This window comes from Sesamum indicum, linkage group LG12 (genome assembly GCF_026168435.1).
Source record: "Sesamum indicum cultivar Baizhima isolate 11 linkage group LG12, ASM2616843v1, whole genome shotgun sequence".
Classification (NCBI taxonomy): Eukaryota; Viridiplantae; Streptophyta; class Magnoliopsida; order Lamiales; family Pedaliaceae; genus Sesamum; species Sesamum indicum.
This window is the reverse complement of record NC_142668.1, coordinates 6,089,511-6,113,413: the sequence shown is the minus strand read 5'-3', so window position 1 is coordinate 6,113,413 and position 23,903 is coordinate 6,089,511. Positions and strand designations below refer to the sequence as shown.

At 34.8% G+C, this 23,903-nt stretch overlaps 2 long non-coding RNA genes across 2 annotated transcripts; both read left to right on the top strand.

Moving 5' to 3' along the window:
* Nucleotides 1–5,806: 5,806 nt before the first annotated feature.
* Nucleotides 5,807–12,490, top strand: LOC148784793 (uncharacterized). The gene is made up of 11 exons (XR_016063352.1): nucleotides 5,807–5,906; nucleotides 6,004–6,118; nucleotides 6,864–7,241; nucleotides 8,159–8,332; nucleotides 8,442–8,588; nucleotides 8,686–8,800; nucleotides 9,546–9,923; nucleotides 10,841–11,014; nucleotides 11,124–11,270; nucleotides 11,368–11,482; nucleotides 12,228–12,490. It is a non-coding gene; the product is annotated as an uncharacterized LOC148784793 (long non-coding RNA).
* A 1,074-nt stretch (nucleotides 12,491–13,564) lies between these two features.
* LOC148784792 (uncharacterized) lies at nucleotides 13,565–19,621 on the top strand. Its single transcript, XR_016063353.1, has 10 exons — nucleotides 13,565–13,696; nucleotides 13,806–13,952; nucleotides 14,050–14,164; nucleotides 14,910–15,287; nucleotides 16,205–16,634; nucleotides 16,732–16,846; nucleotides 17,592–17,969; nucleotides 18,887–19,060; nucleotides 19,170–19,316; nucleotides 19,414–19,621. It is a non-coding gene; the product is annotated as an uncharacterized LOC148784792 (long non-coding RNA).
* The last annotated feature ends 4,282 nt before the right edge of the window (nucleotides 19,622–23,903 follow it).

Here is a 23,903-nt window from a genome sequence, read left to right as displayed (position 1 = left end):
ATTTATTTGTTTTACCGGTAAAAGACACACACATGGAATCATATATATATATATATATATATATATATGTTCATGTGTTTGTGTGTGTAAACAGTTGATATGCTATCTAAACAGTTTCTTAGCACTAAGTCAACCAGTTACTCCAATGAGCTGGTGACTAAGTTACTCAGTTGCTAGTCCTGGTTTGAGAATATGAATTTATTTCAACATATTTTATTACAAGGTAGAACCAAACAAAGAGTTTCAAGGATTGGTGTGCAAAGGAGCTAATGTTCTTCCATCAAAGTTCATAGAGGATGCTTTTCGTGATGGATATGGTGCGTTTCTTTGACATTCATGTACTTATAGCTGCATGAAGTTATTTGCTTCATCATGTTTCAAAGTTTCTAATGTTCGGCATTCCTCCCATTATTGCGCCAAGTTATACAGGCAAAGTGGTTAACATCAAGCGTCTTGATGAAATAATGAGCAATACTAATAGCTGTATATGGAGTAGGGTCTCTTTTAGCATGGTTAGTCTTGTAAATATTTAAAACTTGCGAAATTTCCCAACTTTTTTCATCCATTTAGGATCCTCTTTAGTTTCCAATGTGGTAATGCCCATGCTACGGTTTCACCTTAGGTGGCACTTGTCCTTGTTGCTTTAGGTTCATGTAACTTATCAAGAAAAAATGTTTACTATTTTTGTTTATAGCATTGCGATTTATTGCAAAAACCTCTTTGGAAGAAACCAGTAACTTAATCTGCATAGTGCTATATTGATGATGATGTCTTAGGCAAGTGAAGACAAAGCCTGCACAATGGATTCTGTGGGTCAAATCCTCGACAAGATAAAAATGGATGTTATACAAAAGAGAAAAAGAAAGCATATGAAACAATGAAACAAAAGAGAATATCAAAGGTGGAGATACATCGTCTAATGGAAAAAAAGAAACAACTGAAAGAAGTAAGTCATTACTCAAAAACTGCATACTTCAGCTATATGAGTTGTTTGGCTTGTCATGTTTTTGCTCAAATGCAAGTTTTCATGATTAGTAAAAAAAGATTGCTAATTGTCTGTTATGATCTTTGTCATGAAAAATTAATATTTTAATGTTGATTTCATTATTGTGGCAAGTGGCAACTCAAGAAAAAACATATCTGTAGTGCTGGCTGGCATCTTTTAATTTCTTAAGAAAAAGTTCCATACAATAGAATCTTTCATGTTTGAACGGGCTTAGGCTTTGACTTTGGCCGTGAATGTTTAGGTTCTTTCTCTGTGATTATGTATTCTCTATCTCGACAACAAGGTTTATTGCTATTATTCAATAGGCTGCAATTATATGTGCCTAGGTAAGTGATGTAGCATCATTTTCAGGTATAAGTGATATACTGGTGGTTGAGGCTTTTTCTTGATATGAATGTGGTTGTCAATGATGAATAGGGAGCTATTCTAAGCAGGATGGAATCTGAACGCTTGATTGAAGACATAGCTTGATACTCAACAGAGTTCCTGCACAGTTTCTTGCAGAGAATTAGAAGGAAAAGGAATTACTCATAATATTCTCTGGGCATCACACATTCACAGGAAGTGCCAAACTTAATTAATGATCTCTGATGCAAAGAAGGATTAGACTTTTATAATGAGCAAAAGAGAAAGCTGATTAAAAAAATGAGAGAGATAGTTGAAAAGTTGTGTCGAGAATTGTTTCTGTAATTCTTTATTTTCCTAAAAATTCAGATATTTGCAGGAGGAAGTGAGGGCATACACTATAGATGGAACCTACATTATAGTGAGCTCAAGTTGAAATGTTGTGGGAGTCTTCACTCTAATTCCATCAGTTTGGTGGGTTGAAGTGGGAAAGTGAAGGGGATAACGACCTGATACAAATCCAATTTACTCGATGAACTGGCTTAGTTGTATTTTAACTTACTTCACTATAAGATTTGTACAGCTTAAAGAGACTTGAAGTCGCAAATTATAGCAGCAAATTATGGTTGAAGCCTCATTGGACAAGTTCCCTACGTGTAGTTACTATATCTTTCAACTCTACCACATCTTTGTGGCTGTTACTTAAATTGCCAATGCTTGGATAAAGTGTCCTGTGGATGGATCAAAGTTCTGAAGTATTTGTGTCTACAAATGAAGTAAATTTAACTAATATTGGAGTCAATTAGGCTACTTCAGAAACCAATGTTCTTAACTGTAGCGTTTTTCATGTCTTGCCAGTCCCCTTTATACTTGTTACAGTGCTTAAGTGCTTGGCCTATGTCTGACCTGTCTCCATATTTTGGTATCTCAATTTTTGAAGCAGTAAAAGGGGAGAAGGCAAGGGAAAATGCAATCTTTTAGTCTTCTACTTTTCTGGTTGATTGTCTTCTTTCTTAATTTTCCTTTACTTTACTCTTCTTTTCTTTTGCTGGTTTATTTACTCTGATAACTAGCTATCAATTTGCCTCACCAGTCCATCAGTTTCAGTTGTCATAACTTAGAGTCATGCTGACCTGTGCAGAAGAACTGTCATGAACATGATCTTATCTATCTTTGGCATTACTTCAGGTGACATTCACGGCCAATATAGTGATCTTTTAAGGCTTTTCGAGTACGGAGGTTTCCCTCGAATATGTTTATATATGGATGTGCTTGCATGTTTTTCATTCATCTCACACATCACTTAATCTACTTGATTCTTCTAAATAGCAAGAGAAGATTTAATGTGCGAATTAATGTAGATTGATCCACTGTTTATTATATAATCCTATTTAAATTGTTGTATTGATGATTCCTTAGGCATGTGAAGACAAAGCCTGTACAATGGATTGTGTGGGTCAAATCCTGAGTTGAAAAGATAAAGATGTATGCCATACAAAAGAGAAAAAGAAGGCATATGAAACAATGAAACCAAAGAGAATATCAGAGGAGGAGATACTTCGTCTAATGGAAGAAAAGAAACAACTGAAAGAAGTAAGTAATTACTCAAAAAATACATATGAATAGGTTTATATGTGGATGTGCTTGCATGTTTTTCATTTATCTAACACATTATTTAATCTACTTGATTCTTCTAAAATAGCAAGAGAAGCTGCTTACAGCTGCTTCAAAAGCCGAAGGTGCTGAGATGAAAAAATATAAGGAGATGCAGAAGTGGGAAATGGGGAAATATGCTCTAAAATCCATTGTAGCTGAAATTTACAAAAAAAGTGGTTGAATTGGGATCAATTGAAGGTAGGATCTTACGTTATTTGTGTTTCTTTCTTTCTTCTTCCTTTGGAATCCACTCACCGCCTTCAAGGAGCCTGAGCTATTTTTTCGCTTTCATAGCTTAGGACATCTGGTCACAAGGTTTGCAGAAAAAGGGGTTACATATTGCACAAGGTCAAACCCCATGGAAAGAACTATTGTATGGACCACAGTAGTTCCTGAAGAAACTTATGTGGTAATTGTCCTTTCCCTATTGGTGAACGTTTTTATGAAGATTTTCTATGTTCTCATTCATTCAATTACCATGAATGCTATTTTAATACTACTTTGCACACATATGGTGTATGAATATGTGAATTAACTAGAATGTTCCTCTTATCTCTGTTTTTCGATATCTCTTAAAAAAGATTGCTTTTGTGCTCTTCGTTTCTAGTTGTTACATTCTGAATCCTGTCTATTATTATCTTCTGATTTCGAATGACAAAGGAATAGGGGATGAACTCAATTAAGGCTCTTTTGGTTCCCTAAAAATTGGGTAGGAGAAAGAGGATGAGGTGTGCATTTTCAGTGTTACTTGAAAATAGTTCTATTTCCAAGGAAATACGTAAGTCACTAGGATTAGATAACAAATTAATGTAATTGTGCAGCTCTAGCTTAAGTAAGAATTAACGTAGATTACGTGTTGAACCTCATGCATCGATCGTGCAACTCACATTTCATATTTCCAACTTTTTTGCGTAAATGAATTGCAGACTTCAATATATTTAAATGGATTATTCTGCATAATTGATTTCTGGTGCTGCTGAAATTCATTCTGCAAAAATTAGTGCACAAAAAATGTGCAACAGAATCAAGTGAAATGCTGCAGTTTGCCTGTTTCGTTTGCTCCATACAATTTCTGCTACAGCAACGATTTTTTAAATGTGATAGGTTGTCTTACACTGACCTCTCTACTTTTCTCGTATTTTTTCAACAGATTTCTGAAGATGCCTTGGAGACAAGCTAAAGAGAACTAGGAAGCCAATGAGGAAAGCAATATCGACAAAAGAAGAAAAAAAAAATGAAGAAAAAAAGAATATCGGCGGAAAAAATGAAAAAGAAATATATAGAAAAGAAAGAAGAAGAAAAAGAAACAGAAAAAAGGGGAATATCCGCAAAAAAAAGAAGAAAAAGAAATAGAAAAAAAGCAATATATTCAAAAAATAAAGAAGCAAAAGAAACAAAAAAAAGCAATGTCCAAAAGAGAAAAGAAAAAGAAAAAAACGCAACATCCAGTCGCCAATTTGGAGTTGTTGCTCTTGATCCACATACAATTGAGTGCTTGGAAAACAATTTTTGCTCCTCGCAAGATGAAGACATAACCGCTATTCCATGCAAGGTACTTGGTTTGTAGTTTGTTGTTTAAGTGAGATGGCTCATAGTTAATTTATTTCGGTTATAACAAGTAGTTTGCATTAATAATATAGGAAGTGGCTTGCATAGTTGTTGGTAGTCGTTTATCACCTCCACAAAGTTACTCGTAGTAAGTCATAATGCTTGAATCAAACTAACTTTTCAAACAAAAATAGAATCACTTTCTGTGTTTGTGCGGTTGGAACACCCCGAACACTTGTTCATGAAAACTAGTCTTATAATAACAGTGTTGCAATTGAGCACATCACAGCTAGAATTGCGTATAGTAGGCCATTTATACCAAAATGCAATGGAAAAGCTCAACTTATTTTTCTGTAATTCCTCCCAGATATGTATTGCTTCCTAGGCTTCCAGTTTCTGTAATGCCTGGTGTAGAAGCATTATTATTTACTCTATCACACATGAAAATTATATAAATCTAAAGAGTCTCGTGCTAGTATTTCTCGAAATTCTGTTTGATAAGGATTTTATAGTATATGAGAGTTATGAGAATATGTGTCCTCCGTATGCTCATTATTCCAATAATTGAGTGAATTCATTCCCTGGTAGCTGTATTGTTGTTTTGGAGCTTGCCCTAAAAGCTTACCTTCTAGTAGATTGGCTACGTCGCGAAAACATTGCTGCCATTTTTTCAGTCACCATACTGAAATATGTTAGTGGTGGTGACATATTGATGGCTGCTAGGATATTTTTGGATTCTTTTGTATTCGTTTGACATGCCTGTGACACGTTTGTTTCAGTGCTATCCAAGAGAGAGAATTTTCATTGATAGGGCTTGATGCCATCTTATCACCTACCATACTAAAATATATGAATTAATGTAAATTGATCCATTGTTAATTTTATAATCCTATTTAAATTGCTGTATTGATGATTCCTTAGGCATGTGAAGACAAAGCCTGTACAATGGATTGTGTGGGTCAAATACTGAGTCGACAAGATAAAGATGGATGCTATACAAAAGTGAAAAAGAAGGCATATGAAACAATGAAACCAAAGAGAATATCAAAGGAGGAGATACTTCGTCTAATGGAAGAAAAGAAACAACTGAAAGAAGTAAGTCATTACTCAAAAACTGCATATGAATATGTTTATATGCGGATGTGCTTGCATGTTTTTCATTTATGTGACACATTATTTAATCTACTTGATTCTTCTAAAATAGCAAGAGAAGCTGCTTACAGTTGCTTCAAAAGCCGAAGGTGATGAGATGAAAAAATATAAGAAGGAGATGCAGAAGTGGGAAATGGGGAAATATGCTCTAAAATCCATTGAAGCTACACAAAAGTGGTGGAATTGGGATCAATTGGAGGTAGGATTTTTCGTTATTTGTTGTTTCTTTCTTTCTTCTTCCTTTGGAATCCACTCACCGCCTTCAAGGCGTCTAAGCTATTTTTTCGCTTTCGTAGCTTAGGACATGTGGTCACAAGGTTTGCAGAAAAAGGGGTTACATATTGCACAACGTGAAACCCCATGGAAATAACTATTGTATGGGCTACGGTAGTTCCTGAAGAAACTTATGTGGTAATTGTCCTTCCCTATTGGTGAACGTTTTTATGAAGAGTTTCTATGTTCTCATTCATTCAATTACCATGAATGCTATTTTAATACCACTTTGCACACATATGGTGTATAATATGTGAATTACCTAGAATTGTTCCTCTTATCTCTGTTTTCTGATTTCTCGTAAAAATAATTGCATTTTAGCTCTTGTTTCTAGTTGTTACATTCTGAATCCTAATTGTGTCTGCTATTATCTTTTGATGTCGAATAACAAAGGATAAAAGGGAAGAACTCATTTAAGGCTCTTTTGGTGCCCTAAAAATTGGGCAGGAGAAAGAGGATGAGGGAGTGCATCTTCAGTGTTACTTGAAAATAGTTCTGTTTCCAAGGAAATAAGTAAGTCACAAGGATTAATAGCAAATTAATGTAATTGTGCAGCTCTAGCTTAAGTAAGAATTAACGTAGATTACGTGTTGAACCTCATGCATCGATCGTGCAACTCCCATTCCATATTTCCTACTTTTTTGCGTAAATGAATTGCAGACTTCAATATGTTTAAATGGATTAGTCTGCATAATTGATTTCTGGTGCTGATGAAATTCATTCTACAAAATTAGTGCACACAAAATGTGCAGCAGAATCAAGTGAAATGCTGCAGTTTGCCTGATTCGTTTGCTCCATACAATTTCTGCTACAGCAACGATTTTTTATAAGTGATAGGTTGTCTTACACTGACCTCTCTACTTTTCTCGTATTTTTTCAACAGATTTCTGAAGATGCCTTGGAGACAAGCACAAGAGAACTAGGAAGCCAATGAGGAAAGCAATATCGACAAAAGAAGAAAAAAAAAACGAAGAAAAAAAGAATATCGGCGGAAAAAAAGAAAAAGAAACAGAAAAAAGCAATATATAGAAAAGAAAGAAGAAGAAAAAGAAACAGAAAAATATGGGAATATCTGCCAAAAAAAAAAAGAAGCAAAAGAAACAAAAAAAAAAGCAATATCCAAAAGAGAAAAGAAAAAGAAAAAAAAGCAACATTCACTCGCCAATTTGGAGTTGTTGCTCTTGATCCACATATAATTGAGTGCTTGGAAAATAATTTTTGCTCCTCGCAAGATGAAGACACAACCGCTACTGCATGCAAGGTACTTGGTTTGTAGTTTGTTGTTTAAGTGAGATGGCTCATAGTTAATTTATTTCGGTTATAACAAGTAGTTTGCATTAATAATATAGGAAGTGGCTTGCATAGTTGTTGGTAGTCGTTTATCACCTCCACAAAGTTACTCGTAGTAAGTCATAATGCTTGAATCAAACTAACTTTTCAAACAAAAATAGAATCACTTTCTGTGTTTGTGCGGTTGGAACACCCCGAACACTTGTTCATGAAAACTAGTCTTATAATAACAGTGTTGCAATTGAGCACATCACAGCTAGAATTGCGTATAGTAGGCCATTTATACCAAAATGCAATGGAAAAGCTCAACTTATTTTTCTGTAATTCCTCCCAGATATGTATTGCTTCCTAGGCTTCCAGTTTCTGTAATGCCTGGTGTAGAAGCATTATTATTTACTCTATCACACATGAAAATTATATAAATCTAAAGAGTCTCGTGCTAGTATTTCTCGAAATTCTGTTTGATAAGGATTTTATAGTATATGAGAGTTATGAGAATATGTGTCCTCCGTATGCTCATTATTCCAATAATTGAGTGAATTCATTCCCTGGTAGCTGTATTGTTGTTTTGGAGCTTGCCCTAAAAGCTTACCTTCTAGTAGATTGGCTACGTCGCGAAAACATTGCTGCCATCTTTTCAGTCACCATACTGAAATATGTTAGTGGTGGTGACATATTGATGGCTGCTAGGATATTTTTGGATTCTTTTGTATTCGTTTGACATGCCTGTGACACGTTTGTTTCAGTGCTATCCAAGAGAGAGAATTTTCATTGATAGGGCTTGATGCCATCTTATCACCTACCATACTAAAATATATGAATTAATGTAAATTGATCCATTGTTAATTTTATAATCCTATTTAAATTGCTGTATTGATGATTCCTTAGGCATGTGAAGACAAAGCCTGTACAATGGATTGTGTGGGTCAAATACTGAGTCGACAAGATAAAGATGGATGCTATACAAAAGTGAAAAAGAAGGCATATGAAACAATGAAACCAAAGAGAATATCAAAGGAGGAGATACTTCGTCTAATGGAAGAAAAGAAACAACTGAAAGAAGTAAGTCATTACTCAAAAACTGCATATGAATATGTTTATATGCGGATGTGCTTGCATGTTTTTCATTTATGTGACACATTATTTAATCTACTTGATTCTTCTAAAATAGCAAGAGAAGCTGCTTACAGCTGCTTCAAAAGCCGAAGGTGATGAGATGAAAAAATATAAGAAGGAGATGCAGAAGTGGGAAATGGGGAAATATGCTCTAAAATCCATTGAAGCTACACAAAAGTGGTGGAATTGGGATCAATTGGAGGTAGGATTTTTCGTTATTTGTTGTTTCTTTCTTTCTTCTTCCTTTGGAATCCACTCACCGCCTTCAAGGCGTCTAAGCTATTTTTTCGCTTTCGTAGCTTAGGACATGTGGTCACAAGGTTTGCAGAAAAAGGGGTTACATATTGCACAACGTGAAACCCCATGGAAATAACTATTGTATGGGCTACGGTAGTTCCTGAAGAAACTTATGTGGTAATTGTCCTTCCCTATTGGTGAACGTTTTTATGAAGAGTTTCTATGTTCTCATTCATTCAATTACCATGAATGCTATTTTAATACCACTTTGCACACATATGGTGTATAATATGTGAATTACCTAGAATTGTTCCTCTTATCTCTGTTTTCTGATTTCTCGTAAAAATAATTGCATTTTAGCTCTTGTTTCTAGTTGTTACATTCTGAATCCTAATTGTGTCTGCTATTATCTTTTGATGTCGAATAACAAAGGATAAAAGGGAAGAACTCATTTAAGGCTCTTTTGGTGCCCTAAAAATTGGGCAGGAGAAAGAGGATGAGGGAGTGCATCTTCAGTGTTACTTGAAAATAGTTCTGTTTCCAAGGAAATAAGTAAGTCACAAGGATTAATAGCAAATTAATGTAATTGTGCAGCTCTAGCTTAAGTAAGAATTAACGTAGATTACGTGTTGAACCTCATGCATCGATCGTGCAACTCCCATTCCATATTTCCTACTTTTTTGCGTAAATGAATTGCAGACTTCAATATGTTTAAATGGATTAGTCTGCATAATTGATTTCTGGTGCTGATGAAATTCATTCTACAAAATTAGTGCACACAAAATGTGCAGCAGAATCAAGTGAAATGCTGCAGTTTGCCTGATTCGTTTGCTCCATACAATTTCTGCTACAGCAACGATTTTTTATAAGTGATAGGTTGTCTTACACTGACCTCTCTACTTTTCTCGTATTTTTTCAACAGATTTCTGAAGATGCCTTGGAGACAAGCACAAGAGAACTAGGAAGCCAATGAGGAAAGCAATATCGACAAAAGAAGAAAAAAAAAACGAAGAAAAAAAGAATATCGGCGGAAAAAAAGAAAAAGAAACAGAAAAAAGCAATATATAGAAAAGAAAGAAGAAGAAAAAGAAACAGAAAAATATGGGAATATCTGCCAAAAAAAAAAAGAAGCAAAAGAAACAAAAAAAAAAGCAATATCCAAAAGAGAAAAGAAAAAGAAAAAAAAGCAACATTCACTCGCCAATTTGGAGTTGTTGCTCTTGATCCACATATAATTGAGTGCTTGGAAAATAATTTTTGCTCCTCGCAAGATGAAGACACAACCGCTACTGCATGCAAGGTACTTGGTTTGTAGTTTGTTGTTTAAGTGAGATGGCTCATAGTTAATTTATTTCGGTTATAACAAGTAGTTTGCATTAATAATATAGGAAGTGGCTTGCATAGTTGTTGGTAGTCGTTTATCACCTCCACAAAGTTACTCGTAGTAAGTCATAATGCTTGAATCAAACTAACTTTTCAAACAAAAATAGAATCACTTTCTGTGTTTGTGCGGTTGGAACACCCCGAACACTTGTTCATGAAAACTAGTCTTATAATAACAGTGTTGCAATTGAGCACATCACAGCTAGAATTGCGTATAGTAGGCCATTTATACCAAAATGCAATGGAAAAGCTCAACTTATTTTTCTGTAATTCCTCCCAGATATGTATTGCTTCCTAGGCTTCCAGTTTCTGTAATGCCTGGTGTAGAAGCATTATTATTTACTCTATCACACATGAAAATTATATAAATCTAAAGAGTCTCGTGCTAGTATTTCTCGAAATTCTGTTTGATAAGGATTTTATAGTATATGAGAGTTATGAGAATATGTGTCCTCCGTATGCTCATTATTCCAATAATTGAGTGAATTCATTCCCTGGTAGCTGTATTGTTGTTTTGGAGCTTGCCCTAAAAGCTTACCTTCTAGTAGATTGGCTACGTCGCGAAAACATTGCTGCCATCTTTTCAGTCACCATACTGAAATATGTTAGTGGTGGTGACATATTGATGGCTGCTAGGATATTTTTGGATTCTTTTGTATTCGTTTGACATGCCTGTGACACGTTTGTTTCAGTGCTATCCAAGAGAGAGAATTTTCATTGATAGGGCTTGATGCCATCTTATCACCTACCATACTAAAATATATGAATTAATGTAAATTGATCCATTGTTAATTTTATAATCCTATTTAAATTGCTGTATTGATGATTCCTTAGGCATGTGAAGACAAAGCCTGTACAATGGATTGTGTGGGTCAAATACTGAGTCGACAAGATAAAGATGGATGCTATACAAAAGTGAAAAAGAAGGCATATGAAACAATGAAACCAAAGAGAATATCAAAGGAGGAGATACTTCGTCTAATGGAAGAAAAGAAACAACTGAAAGAAGTAAGTCATTACTCAAAAACTGCATATGAATATGTTTATATGCGGATGTGCTTGCATGTTTTTCATTTATGTGACACATTATTTAATCTACTTGATTCTTCTAAAATAGCAAGAGAAGCTGCTTACAGCTGCTTCAAAAGCCGAAGGTGATGAGATGAAAAAATATAAGAAGGAGATGCAGAAGTGGGAAATGGGGAAATATGCTCTAAAATCCATTGAAGCTACACAAAAGTGGTGGAATTGGGATCAATTGGAGGTAGGATTTTTCGTTATTTGTTGTTTCTTTCTTTCTTCTTCCTTTGGAATCCACTCACCGCCTTCAAGGCGTCTAAGCTATTTTTTCGCTTTCGTAGCTTAGGACATGTGGTCACAAGGTTTGCAGAAAAAGGGGTTACATATTGCACAACGTGAAACCCCATGGAAATAACTATTGTATGGGCTACGGTAGTTCCTGAAGAAACTTATGTGGTAATTGTCCTTCCCTATTGGTGAACGTTTTTATGAAGAGTTTCTATGTTCTCATTCATTCAATTACCATGAATGCTATTTTAATACCACTTTGCACACATATGGTGTATAATATGTGAATTACCTAGAATTGTTCCTCTTATCTCTGTTTTCTGATTTCTCGTAAAAATAATTGCATTTTAGCTCTTGTTTCTAGTTGTTACATTCTGAATCCTAATTGTGTCTGCTATTATCTTTTGATGTCGAATAACAAAGGATAAAAGGGAAGAACTCATTTAAGGCTCTTTTGGTGCCCTAAAAATTGGGCAGGAGAAAGAGGATGAGGGAGTGCATCTTCAGTGTTACTTGAAAATAGTTCTGTTTCCAAGGAAATAAGTAAGTCACAAGGATTAATAGCAAATTAATGTAATTGTGCAGCTCTAGCTTAAGTAAGAATTAACGTAGATTACGTGTTGAACCTCATGCATCGATCGTGCAACTCCCATTCCATATTTCCTACTTTTTTGCGTAAATGAATTGCAGACTTCAATATGTTTAAATGGATTAGTCTGCATAATTGATTTCTGGTGCTGATGAAATTCATTCTACAAAATTAGTGCACACAAAATGTGCAGCAGAATCAAGTGAAATGCTGCAGTTTGCCTGATTCGTTTGCTCCATACAATTTCTGCTACAGCAACGATTTTTTATAAGTGATAGGTTGTCTTACACTGACCTCTCTACTTTTCTCGTATTTTTTCAACAGATTTCTGAAGATGCCTTGGAGACAAGCACAAGAGAACTAGGAAGCCAATGAGGAAAGCAATATCGACAAAAGAAGAAAAAAAAAACGAAGAAAAAAAGAATATCGGCGGAAAAAAAGAAAAAGAAACAGAAAAAAGCAATATATAGAAAAGAAAGAAGAAGAAAAAGAAACAGAAAAATATGGGAATATCTGCCAAAAAAAAAAAGAAGCAAAAGAAACAAAAAAAAAAGCAATATCCAAAAGAGAAAAGAAAAAGAAAAAAAAGCAACATTCACTCGCCAATTTGGAGTTGTTGCTCTTGATCCACATATAATTGAGTGCTTGGAAAACAATTTTTGCTCCTCGCAAGATGAAGACACAACCGCTACTGCATGCAAGGTACTTGGTTTGTAGTTTGTTGTTTAAGTGAGATGGCTCATAGTTAATTTATTTCGGTTATAACAAGTAGTTTGCATTAATAATATAGGAAGTGGCTTGCATAGTTGTTGGTAGTCGTTTATCACCTCCACAAAGTTACTCGTAGTAAGTCATAATGCTTGAATCAAACTAACTTTTCAAACAAAAATAGAATCACTTTCTGTGTTTGTGCGGTTGGAACACCCCGAACACTTGTTCATGAAAACTAGTCTTATAATAACAGTGTTGCAATTGAGCACATCACAGCTAGAATTGCGTATAGTAGGCCATTTATACCAAAATGCAATGGAAAAGCTCAACTTATTTTTCTGTAATTCCTCCCAGATATGTATTGCTTCCTAGGCTTCCAGTTTCTGTAATGCCTGGTGTAGAAGCATTATTATTTACTCTATCACACATGAAAATTATATAAATCTAAAGAGTCTCGTGCTAGTATTTCTCGAAATTCTGTTTGATAAGGATTTTATAGTATATGAGAGTTATGAGAATATGTGTCCTCCGTATGCTCATTATTCCAATAATTGAGTGAATTCATTCCCTGGTAGCTGTATTGTTGTTTTGGAGCTTGCCCTAAAAGCTTACCTTCTAGTAGATTGGCTACGTCGCGAAAACATTGCTGCCATCTTTTCAGTCACCATACTGAAATATGTTAGTGGTGGTGACATATTGATGGCTGCTAGGATATTTTTGGATTCTTTTGTATTCGTTTGACATGCCTGTGACACGTTTGTTTCAGTGCTATCCAAGAGAGAGAATTTTCATTGATAGGGCTTGATGCCATCTTATCACCTACCATACTAAAATATATGAATTAATGTAAATTGATCCATTGTTAATTTTATAATCCTATTTAAATTGCTGTATTGATGATTCCTTAGGCATGTGAAGACAAAGCCTGTACAATGGATTGTGTGGGTCAAATACTGAGTCGACAAGATAAAGATGGATGCTATACAAAAGTGAAAAAGAAGGCATATGAAACAATGAAACCAAAGAGAATATCAAAGGAGGAGATACTTCGTCTAATGGAAGAAAAGAAACAACTGAAAGAAGTAAGTCATTACTCAAAAACTGCATATGAATATGTTTATATGCGGATGTGCTTGCATGTTTTTCATTTATGTGACACATTATTTAATCTACTTGATTCTTCTAAAATAGCAAGAGAAGCTGCTTACAGCTGCTTCAAAAGCCGAAGGTGATGAGATGAAAAAATATAAGAAGGAGATGCAGAAGTGGGAAATGGGGAAATATGCTCTAAAATCCATTGAAGCTACACAAAAGTGGTGGAATTGGGATCAATTGGAGGTAGGATTTTTCGTTATTTGTTGTTTCTTTCTTTCTTCTTCCTTTGGAATCCACTCACCGCCTTCAAGGCGTCTAAGCTATTTTTTCGCTTTCGTAGCTTAGGACATGTGGTCACAAGGTTTGCAGAAAAAGGGGTTACATATTGCACAACGTGAAACCCCATGGAAATAACTATTGTATGGGCTACGGTAGTTCCTGAAGAAACTTATGTGGTAATTGTCCTTCCCTATTGGTGAACGTTTTTATGAAGAGTTTCTATGTTCTCATTCATTCAATTACCATGAATGCTATTTTAATACCACTTTGCACACATATGGTGTATAATATGTGAATTACCTAGAATTGTTCCTCTTATCTCTGTTTTCTGATTTCTCGTAAAAATAATTGCATTTTAGCTCTTGTTTCTAGTTGTTACATTCTGAATCCTAATTGTGTCTGCTATTATCTTTTGATGTCGAATAACAAAGGATAAAAGGGAAGAACTCATTTAAGGCTCTTTTGGTGCCCTAAAAATTGGGCAGGAGAAAGAGGATGAGGGAGTGCATCTTCAGTGTTACTTGAAAATAGTTCTGTTTCCAAGGAAATAAGTAAGTCACAAGGATTAATAGCAAATTAATGTAATTGTGCAGCTCTAGCTTAAGTAAGAATTAACGTAGATTACGTGTTGAACCTCATGCATCGATCGTGCAACTCCCATTCCATATTTCCTACTTTTTTGCGTAAATGAATTGCAGACTTCAATATGTTTAAATGGATTAGTCTGCATAATTGATTTCTGGTGCTGATGAAATTCATTCTACAAAATTAGTGCACACAAAATGTGCAGCAGAATCAAGTGAAATGCTGCAGTTTGCCTGATTCGTTTGCTCCATACAATTTCTGCTACAGCAACGATTTTTTATAAGTGATAGGTTGTCTTACACTGACCTCTCTACTTTTCTCGTATTTTTTCAACAGATTTCTGAAGATGCCTTGGAGACAAGCACAAGAGAACTAGGAAGCCAATGAGGAAAGCAATATCGACAAAAGAAGAAAAAAAAAACGAAGAAAAAAAGAATATCGGCGGAAAAAAAGAAAAAGAAACAGAAAAAAGCAATATATAGAAAAGAAAGAAGAAGAAAAAGAAACAGAAAAATATGGGAATATCTGCCAAAAAAAAAAAGAAGCAAAAGAAACAAAAAAAAAAGCAATATCCAAAAGAGAAAAGAAAAAGAAAAAAAAGCAACATTCACTCGCCAATTTGGAGTTGTTGCTCTTGATCCACATATAATTGAGTGCTTGGAAAATAATTTTTGCTCCTCGCAAGATGAAGACACAACCGCTACTGCATGCAAGGTACTTGGTTTGTAGTTTGTTGTTTAAGTGAGATGGCTCATAGTTAATTTATTTCGGTTATAACAAGTAGTTTGCATTAATAATATAGGAAGTGGCTTGCATAGTTGTTGGTAATCGTTTATCACCTCCACAAAGTTACTCGTAGTAAGTCATAATGCTTGAATCAAACTAACTTTTCAAACAAAAATAGAATCACTTTCTGTGTTTGTGCGGTTGGAACACCCCGAACACTTGTTCATGAAAACTAGTCTTATAATAACAGTGTTGCAATTGAGCACATCACAGCTAGAATTGCGTATAGTAGGCCATTTATACCAAAATGCAATGGAAAAGCTCAACTTATTTTTCTGTAATTCCTCCCAGATATGTATTGCTTCCTAGGCTTCCAGTTTCTGTAATGCCTGGTGTAGAAGCATTATTATTTACTCTATCACACATGAAAATTATATAAATCTAAAGAGTCTCGTGCTAGTATTTCTCGAAATTCTGTTTGATAAGGATTTTATAGTATATGAGAGTTATGAGAATATGTGTCCTCCGTATGCTCATTATTCCAATAATTGAGTGAATTCATTCCCTGGTAGCTGTATTGTTGTTTTGGAGCTTGCCCTAAAAGCTTACCTTCTAGTAGATTGGCTACGTCGCGAAAACATTGCTGCCATCTTTTCAGTCACCATACTGAAATATGTTAGTGGTGGTGACATATTGATGGCTGCTAGGATATTTTTGGATTCTTTTGTATTCGTTTGACATGCCTGTGACACGTTTGTTTCAGTGCTATCCAAGAGAGAGAATTTTCATTGATAGGGCTTGATGCCATCTTATCACCTACCATACTAAAATATATGAATTAATGTAAATTGATCCATTGTTAATTTTATAATCCTATTTAAATTGCTGTATTGATGATTCCTTAGGCATGTGAAGACAAAGCCTGTACAATGGATTGTGTGGGTCAAATACTGAGTCGACAAGATAAAGATGGATGCTATACAAAAGTGAAAAAGAAGGCATATGAAACAATGAAACCAAAGAGAATATCAAAGGAGGAGATACTTCGTCTAATGGAAGAAAAGAAACTACTGAAAGAAGTAAGTCATTACTCAAAAACTGCATATGAATATGTTTATATGCGGATGTGCTTGCATGTTTTTCATTTATGTGACACATTATTTAATCTACTTGATTCTTCTAAAATAGCAAGAGAAGCTGCTTACAGCTGCTTCAAAAGCCGAAGGTGATGAGATGAAAAAATATAAGAAGGAGATGCAGAAGTGGGAAATGGGGAAATATGCTCTAAAATCCATTGAAGCTACACAAAAGTGGTGGAATTGGGATCAATTGGAGGTAGGATTTTTCGTTATTTGTTGTTTCTTTCTTTCTTCTTCCTTTGGAATCCACTCACCGCCTTCAAGGCGTCTAAGCTATTTTTTCGCTTTCGTAGCTTAGGACATGTGGTCACAAGGTTTGCAGAAAAAGGGGTTACATATTGCACAACGTGAAACCCCATGGAAATAACTATTGTATGGGCTACGGTAGTTCCTGAAGAAACTTATGTGGTAATTGTCCTTCCCTATTGGTGAACGTTTTTATGAAGAGTTTCTATGTTCTCATTCATTCAATTACCATGAATGCTATTTTAATACCACTTTGCACACATATGGTGTATAATATGTGAATTACCTAGAATTGTTCCTCTTATCTCTGTTTTCTGATTTCTCGTAAAAATAATTGCATTTTAGCTCTTGTTTCTAGTTGTTACATTCTGAATCCTAATTGTGTCTGCTATTATCTTTTGATGTCGAATAACAAAGGATAAAAGGGAAGAACTCATTTAAGGCTCTTTTGGTGCCCTAAAAATTGGGCAGGAGAAAGAGGATGAGGGAGTGCATCTTCAGTGTTACTTGAAAATAGTTCTGTTTCCAAGGAAATAAGTAAGTCACAAGGATTAATAGCAAATTAATGTAATTGTGCAGCTCTAGCTTAAGTAAGAATTAACGTAGATTACGTGTTGAACCTCATGCATCGATCGTGCAACTCCCATTCCATATTTCCTACTTTTTTGCGTAAATGAATTGCAGACTTCAATATGTTTAAATGGATTAGTCTGCATAATTGATTTCTGGTGCTGATGAAATTCATTCTACAAAATTAGTGCACACAAAATGTGCAGCAGAATCAAGTGAAATGCTGCAGTTTGCCTGATTCGTTTGCTCCATACAATTTCTGCTACAGCAACGATTTTTTATAAGTGATAGGTTGTCTTACACTGACCTCTCTACTTTTCTCGTATTTTTTCAACAGATTTCTGAAGATGCCTTGGAGACAAGCACAAGAGAACTAGGAAGCCAATGAGGAAAGCAATATCGACAAAAGAAGAAAAAAAAAACGAAGAAAAAAAGAATATCGGCGGAAAAAAAGAAAAAGAAACAGAAAAAAGCAATATATAGAAAAGAAAGAAGAAGAAAAAGAAACAGAAAAATATGGGAATATCTGCCAAAAAAAAAAAGAAGCAAAAGAAACAAAAAAAAAAGCAATATCCAAAAGAGAAAAGAAAAAGAAAAAAAAGCAACATTCACTCGCCAATTTGGAGTTGTTGCTCTTGATCCACATATAATTGAGTGCTTGGAAAATAATTTTTGCTCCTCGCAAGATGAAGACACAACCGCTACTGCATGCAAGGTACTTGGTTTGTAGTTTGTTGTTTAAGTGAGATGGCTCATAGTTAATTTATTTCGGTTATAACAAGTAGTTTGCATTAATAATATAGGAAGTGGCTTGCATAGTTGTTGGTAGTCGTTTATCACCTCCACAAAGTTACTCGTAGTAAGTCATAATGCTTGAATCAAACTAACTTTTCAAACAAAAATAGAATCACTTTCTGTGTTTGTGCGGTTGGAACACCCCGAACACTTGTTCATGAAAACTAGTCTTATAATAACAGTGTTGCAATTGAGCACATCACAGCTAGAATTGCGTATAGTAGGCCATTTATACCAAAATGCAATGGAAAAGCTCAACTTATTTTTCTGTAATTCCTCCCAGATATGTATTGCTTCCTAGGCTTCCAGTTTCTGTAATGCCTGGTGTAGAAGCATTATTATTTACTCTATCACACATGAAAATTATATAAATCTAAAGAGTCTCGTGCTAGTATTTCTCGAAATTCTGTTTGATAAGGATTTTATAGTATATGAGAGTTATGAGAATATGTGTCCTCCGTATGCTCATTATTCCAATAATTGAGTGAATTCATTCCCTGGTAGCTGTATTGTTGTTTTGGAGCTTGCCCTAAAAGCTTACCTTCTAGTAGATTGGCTACGTCGCGAAAACATTGCTGCCATCTTTTCAGTCACCATACTGAAATATGTTAGTGGTGGTGACATATTGATGGCTGCTAGGATATTTTTGGATTCTTTTGTATTCGTTTGACATGCCTGTGACACGTTTGTTTCAGTGCTATCCAAGAGAGAGAATTTTCATTGATAGGGCTTGATGCCATCTTATCACCTACCATACTAAAATATATGAATTAATGTAAATTGATCCATTGTTAATTTTATAATCCTATTTAAATTGCTGTATTGATGATTCCTTAGGCATGTGAAGACAAAGCCTGTACAATGGATTGTGTGGGTCAAATACTGAGTCGACAAGATAAAGATGGATGCTATACAAAAGTGAAAAAGAAGGCATATGAAACAATGAAACCAAAGAGAATATCAAAGGAGGAGATACTTCGTCTAATGGAAGAAAAGAAACAACTGAAAGAAGTAAGTCATTACTCAAAAACTGCATATGAATATGTTTATATGCGGATGTGCTTGCATGTTTTTCATTTATGTGACACATTATTTAATCTACTTGATTCTTCTAAAATAGCAAGAGAAGCTGCTTACAGCTGCTTCAAAAGCCGAAGGTGATGAGATGAAAAAATATAAGAAGGAGATGCAGAAGTGGGAAATGGGGAAATATGCTCTAAAATCCATTGAAGCTACACAAAAGTGGTGGAATTGGGATCAATTGGAGGTAGGATTTTTCGTTATTTGTTGTTTCTTTCTTTCTTCTTCCTTTGGAATCCACTCACCGCCTTCAAGGCGTCTAAGCTATTTTTTCGCTTTCGTAGCTTAGGACATGTGGTCACAAGGTTTGCAGAAAAAGGGGTTACATATTGCACAACGTGAAACCCCATGGAAATAACTATTGTATGGGCTACGGTAGTTCCTGAAGAAACTTATGTGGTAATTGTCCTTCCCTATTGGTGAACGTTTTTATGAAGAGTTTCTATGTTCTCATTCATTCAATTACCATGAATGCTATTTTAATACCACTTTGCACACATATGGTGTATAATATGTGAATTACCTAGAATTGTTCCTCTTATCTCTGTTTTCTGATTTCTCGTAAAAATAATTGCATTTTAGCTCTTGTTTCTAGTTGTTACATTCTGAATCCTAATTGTGTCTGCTATTATCTTTTGATGTCGAATAACAAAGGATAAAAGGGAAGAACTCATTTAAGGCTCTTTTGGTGCCCTAAAAATTGGGCAGGAGAAAGAGGATGAGGGAGTGCATCTTCAGTGTTACTTGAAAATAGTTCTGTTTCCAAGGAAATAAGTAAGTCACAAGGATTAATAGCAAATTAATGTAATTGTGCAGCTCTAGCTTAAGTAAGAATTAACGTAGATTACGTGTTGAACCTCATGCATCGATCGTGCAACTCCCATTCCATATTTCCTACTTTTTTGCGTAAATGAATTGCAGACTTCAATATGTTTAAATGGATTAGTCTGCATAATTGATTTCTGGTGCTGATGAAATTCATTCTACAAAATTAGTGCACACAAAATGTGCAGCAGAATCAAGTGAAATGCTGCAGTTTGCCTGATTCGTTTGCTCCATACAATTTCTGCTACAGCAACGATTTTTTAAATGTGATAGGTTGTCTTACACTGACCTCTCTACTTTTCTCGTATTTTTTCAACAGATTTCTGAAGATGCCTTGGAGACAAGCTAAAGAGAACTAGGAAGCCAATGAGGAAAGCAATATCGACAAAAGAAGAAAAAAAAAATGAAGAAAAAAAGAATATCGGCGGAAAAAATGAAAAAGAAATATATAGAAAAGAAAGAAGAAGAAAAAGAAACAGAAAAAAGGGGAATATCCGCAAAAAAAAGAAGAAAAAGAAATAGAAAAAAAGCAATATATTCAAAAAATAAAGAAGCAAAAGAAACAAAAAAAAGCAATGTCCAAAAGAGAAAAGAAAAAGAAAAAAACGCAACATCCAGTCGCCAATTTGGAGTTGTTGCTCTTGATCCACATACAATTGAGTGCTTGGAAAACAATTTTTGCTCCTCGCAAGATGAAGACATAACCGCTATTCCATGCAAGGTACTTGGTTTGTAGTTTGTTGTTTAAGTGAGATGGCTCATAGTTAATTTATTTCGGTTATAACAAGTAGTTTGCATTAATAATATAGGAAGTGGCTTGCATAGTTGTTGGTAGTCGTTTATCACCTCCACAAAGTTACTCGTAGTAAGTCATAATGCTTGAATCAAACTAACTTTTCAAACAAAAATAGAATCACTTTCTGTGTTTGTGCGGTTGGAACACCCCGAACACTTGTTCATGAAAACTAGTCTTATAATAACAGTGTTGCAATTGAGCACATCACAGCTAGAATTGCGTATAGTAGGCCATTTATACCAAAATGCAATGGAAAAGCTCAACTTATTTTTCTGTAATTCCTCCCAGATATGTATTGCTTCCTAGGCTTCCAGTTTCTGTAATGCCTGGTGTAGAAGCATTATTATTTACTCTATCACACATGAAAATTATATAAATCTAAAGAGTCTCGTGCTAGTATTTCTCGAAATTCTGTTTGATAAGGATTTTATAGTATATGAGAGTTATGAGAATATGTGTCCTCCGTATGCTCATTATTCCAATAATTGAGTGAATTCATTCCCTGGTAGCTGTATTGTTGTTTTGGAGCTTGCCCTAAAAGCTTACCTTCTAGTAGATTGGCTACGTCGCGAAAACATTGCTGCCATTTTTTCAGTCACCATACTGAAATATGTTAGTGGTGGTGACATATTGATGGCTGCTAGGATATTTTTGGATTCTTTTGTATTCGTTTGACATGCCTGTGACACGTTTGTTTCAGTGCTATCCAAGAGAGAGAATTTTCATTGATAGGGCTTGATGCCATCTTATCACCTACCATACTAAAATATATGAATTAATGTAAATTGATCCATTGTTAATTTTATAATCCTATTTAAATTGCTGTATTGATGATTCCTTAGGCATGTGAAGACAAAGCCTGTACAATGGATTGTGTGGGTCAAATACTGAGTCGACAAGATAAAGATGGATGCTATACAAAAGTGAAAAAGAAGGCATATGAAACAATGAATCCAAAGAGAATATCAAAGGAGGAGATACTTCGTCTAATGGAAGAAAAGAAACAACTGAAAGAAGTAAGTCATTACTCAAAAACTGCATATGAATATGTTTATATGTGGATGTGCTTGCATGTTTTTCATTTATGTGACACATTATTTAATCTACTTGATTCTTCTAAAATAGCAAGAGAAGCTGCTTACAGCTGCTTCAAAAGCTGAAGGTGCTGAGATGAGAAAATATAAGAAGGAGATGCAGAAGTGGGAAATGGGGAAATATGCTCTAAAATCCATTGTAGCTACACAAAAGTGGTGGAATTGGGATCAATTGGAGGTAGGATCTTTCGTTATTTGTGTTTCTTTTTTTCTTCTTCCTTTGGAATCCACTCACCGCCTTCAAGGCGCCTAAGCTATATTTTCGCTTTCGTAGCTTAGGACATGTGGTCACAAGGTTTGCAGAAAAAGGGGTTACATATTGCACAACGTCAAACCCCATGGAAAGAACTATTGTATGGGCTACGGTAGTTCCTGAAGAAACTTATGTGGTAATTGTCCTTCCCCTATTGGTGAACATTTTTATGAAGATTTTCTATGTTCTCATTCATTCAATTACCATGAATGCTATTTTAATACCACTTTGCACACATATGGTGTATAAATATATGAATTAACTAGAATTGTTCCTCTTATCTCTGTTTTTTGATTTCTCGTAAAAATAATTGCTTTTTGGCTCTTGTTTCTAGTTGTTACATTCTGAATCCTAGTTGTATCTGCTATTATCTTTTGATGTCGAATGACAAAGGATAAAGGGAAGAACTCATTTAAGGCTCTTTTGGTGCCCTAAAAATTGGGCAGGAGAAAGAGGATGAGGGAGTGCATTTTAGTGTTACTTGAAAATAGTTCTGTTTCCAAGGAAATACGTAAGTCACTAGGATTAGATAGCAAATTAATGTAATTGTTCAGCTTTAGTTTAAGTAAGAATTAACGTAGATTACGTGTTGAACCTAATGCATCGATCGTGCAACTCACATTCCATATTTCCAACTTTTTGCGTAAATGAATTGCAAACTTCAATATGTTTAAATGGATTATTCTGCATAATTGATTTCTGTTGCTGCTGAAATTCATTCTATTGAATTAGTGCACACAAAATGTGCAGCAGAATCAAGTGAAATGTTGCAGTTTGCCTGGTTCGTTTGCTCCATACAATTTCTGCTACAACAATGATTTTTTATAAGTGATAGGTTGTCTTACACTGACCTCTCTACTTTTCTCTTATTTTTTCAATAGATTTCTGAAGATGCCTTGGAGACAAGCACAAGAGAACTAGGAAGCCAATGAGGAAAGCAATATCGACAAAAGAAGAAAAAAAAAATGAAGAAAAAAAAGAAAAAGAAACAGAAAAAAGCAATATATAGAAAAGAAAGAAGAAGAAAAAGAAACAGAAAAAAAGCAATATATTCAAAAAACAAAAGAAGCAAAAGAAACAAAAAAAAAAAGCAATATCCAAAAGAGAAAAGGAAAAGCAAAAAAAAGCAACATCCACTCGCCAACTTGGAGTTGTTGCTCTTGATGCAGATACAATTGAGTGCTTGGAAAACAATTTTTGCTGCTCGCAAGATGAAGACACAACCGCTACTGCATGCAAGGTACTTGGTTTGTAGTTTGCTGTTTGAGTGGGATAGCTCTTAGTTAATTTATTTTGGTTATAACAAGTAGTTTCCATAAATAATATAGAAAGTGGCTTGCATAGTTGTTTGTAGTCGTTTATCACCTCCACAAAGTTACTCATAGTAAGTCATAATGCTTGAATCAAACTAGCTTTTCAAACAAAAATAGAATCACTTTCTGTGTTTGTGCGGTTGGAACACCCCGAACACTTGTTCATGGAAACTAGTCTTATAATAACAGTGTTGCAATTGACCACATCACAGCTGGAATTGCGTATAATAGGCCATTTAGGCCAAAATGGAACAGAACAACTGGCTTATTTTTTCTTTAGTTCTCCATAGATATGTATTGCTTCCTAGGCTTCCAGTTTTTGTAATGCCTGGTGTAGAAGCCTTACTATTTACTTTATCGCATGTGGAAATTATATAAATCTAAAGGGGCTTATGCCAGTATTTCAGGAAATTATGTTTGCTAAGGATTTTGTAGTATATGAAAGTTATAAGAATATGTGCTCTCCATACGCTCATTATTCCAATAATTGAGT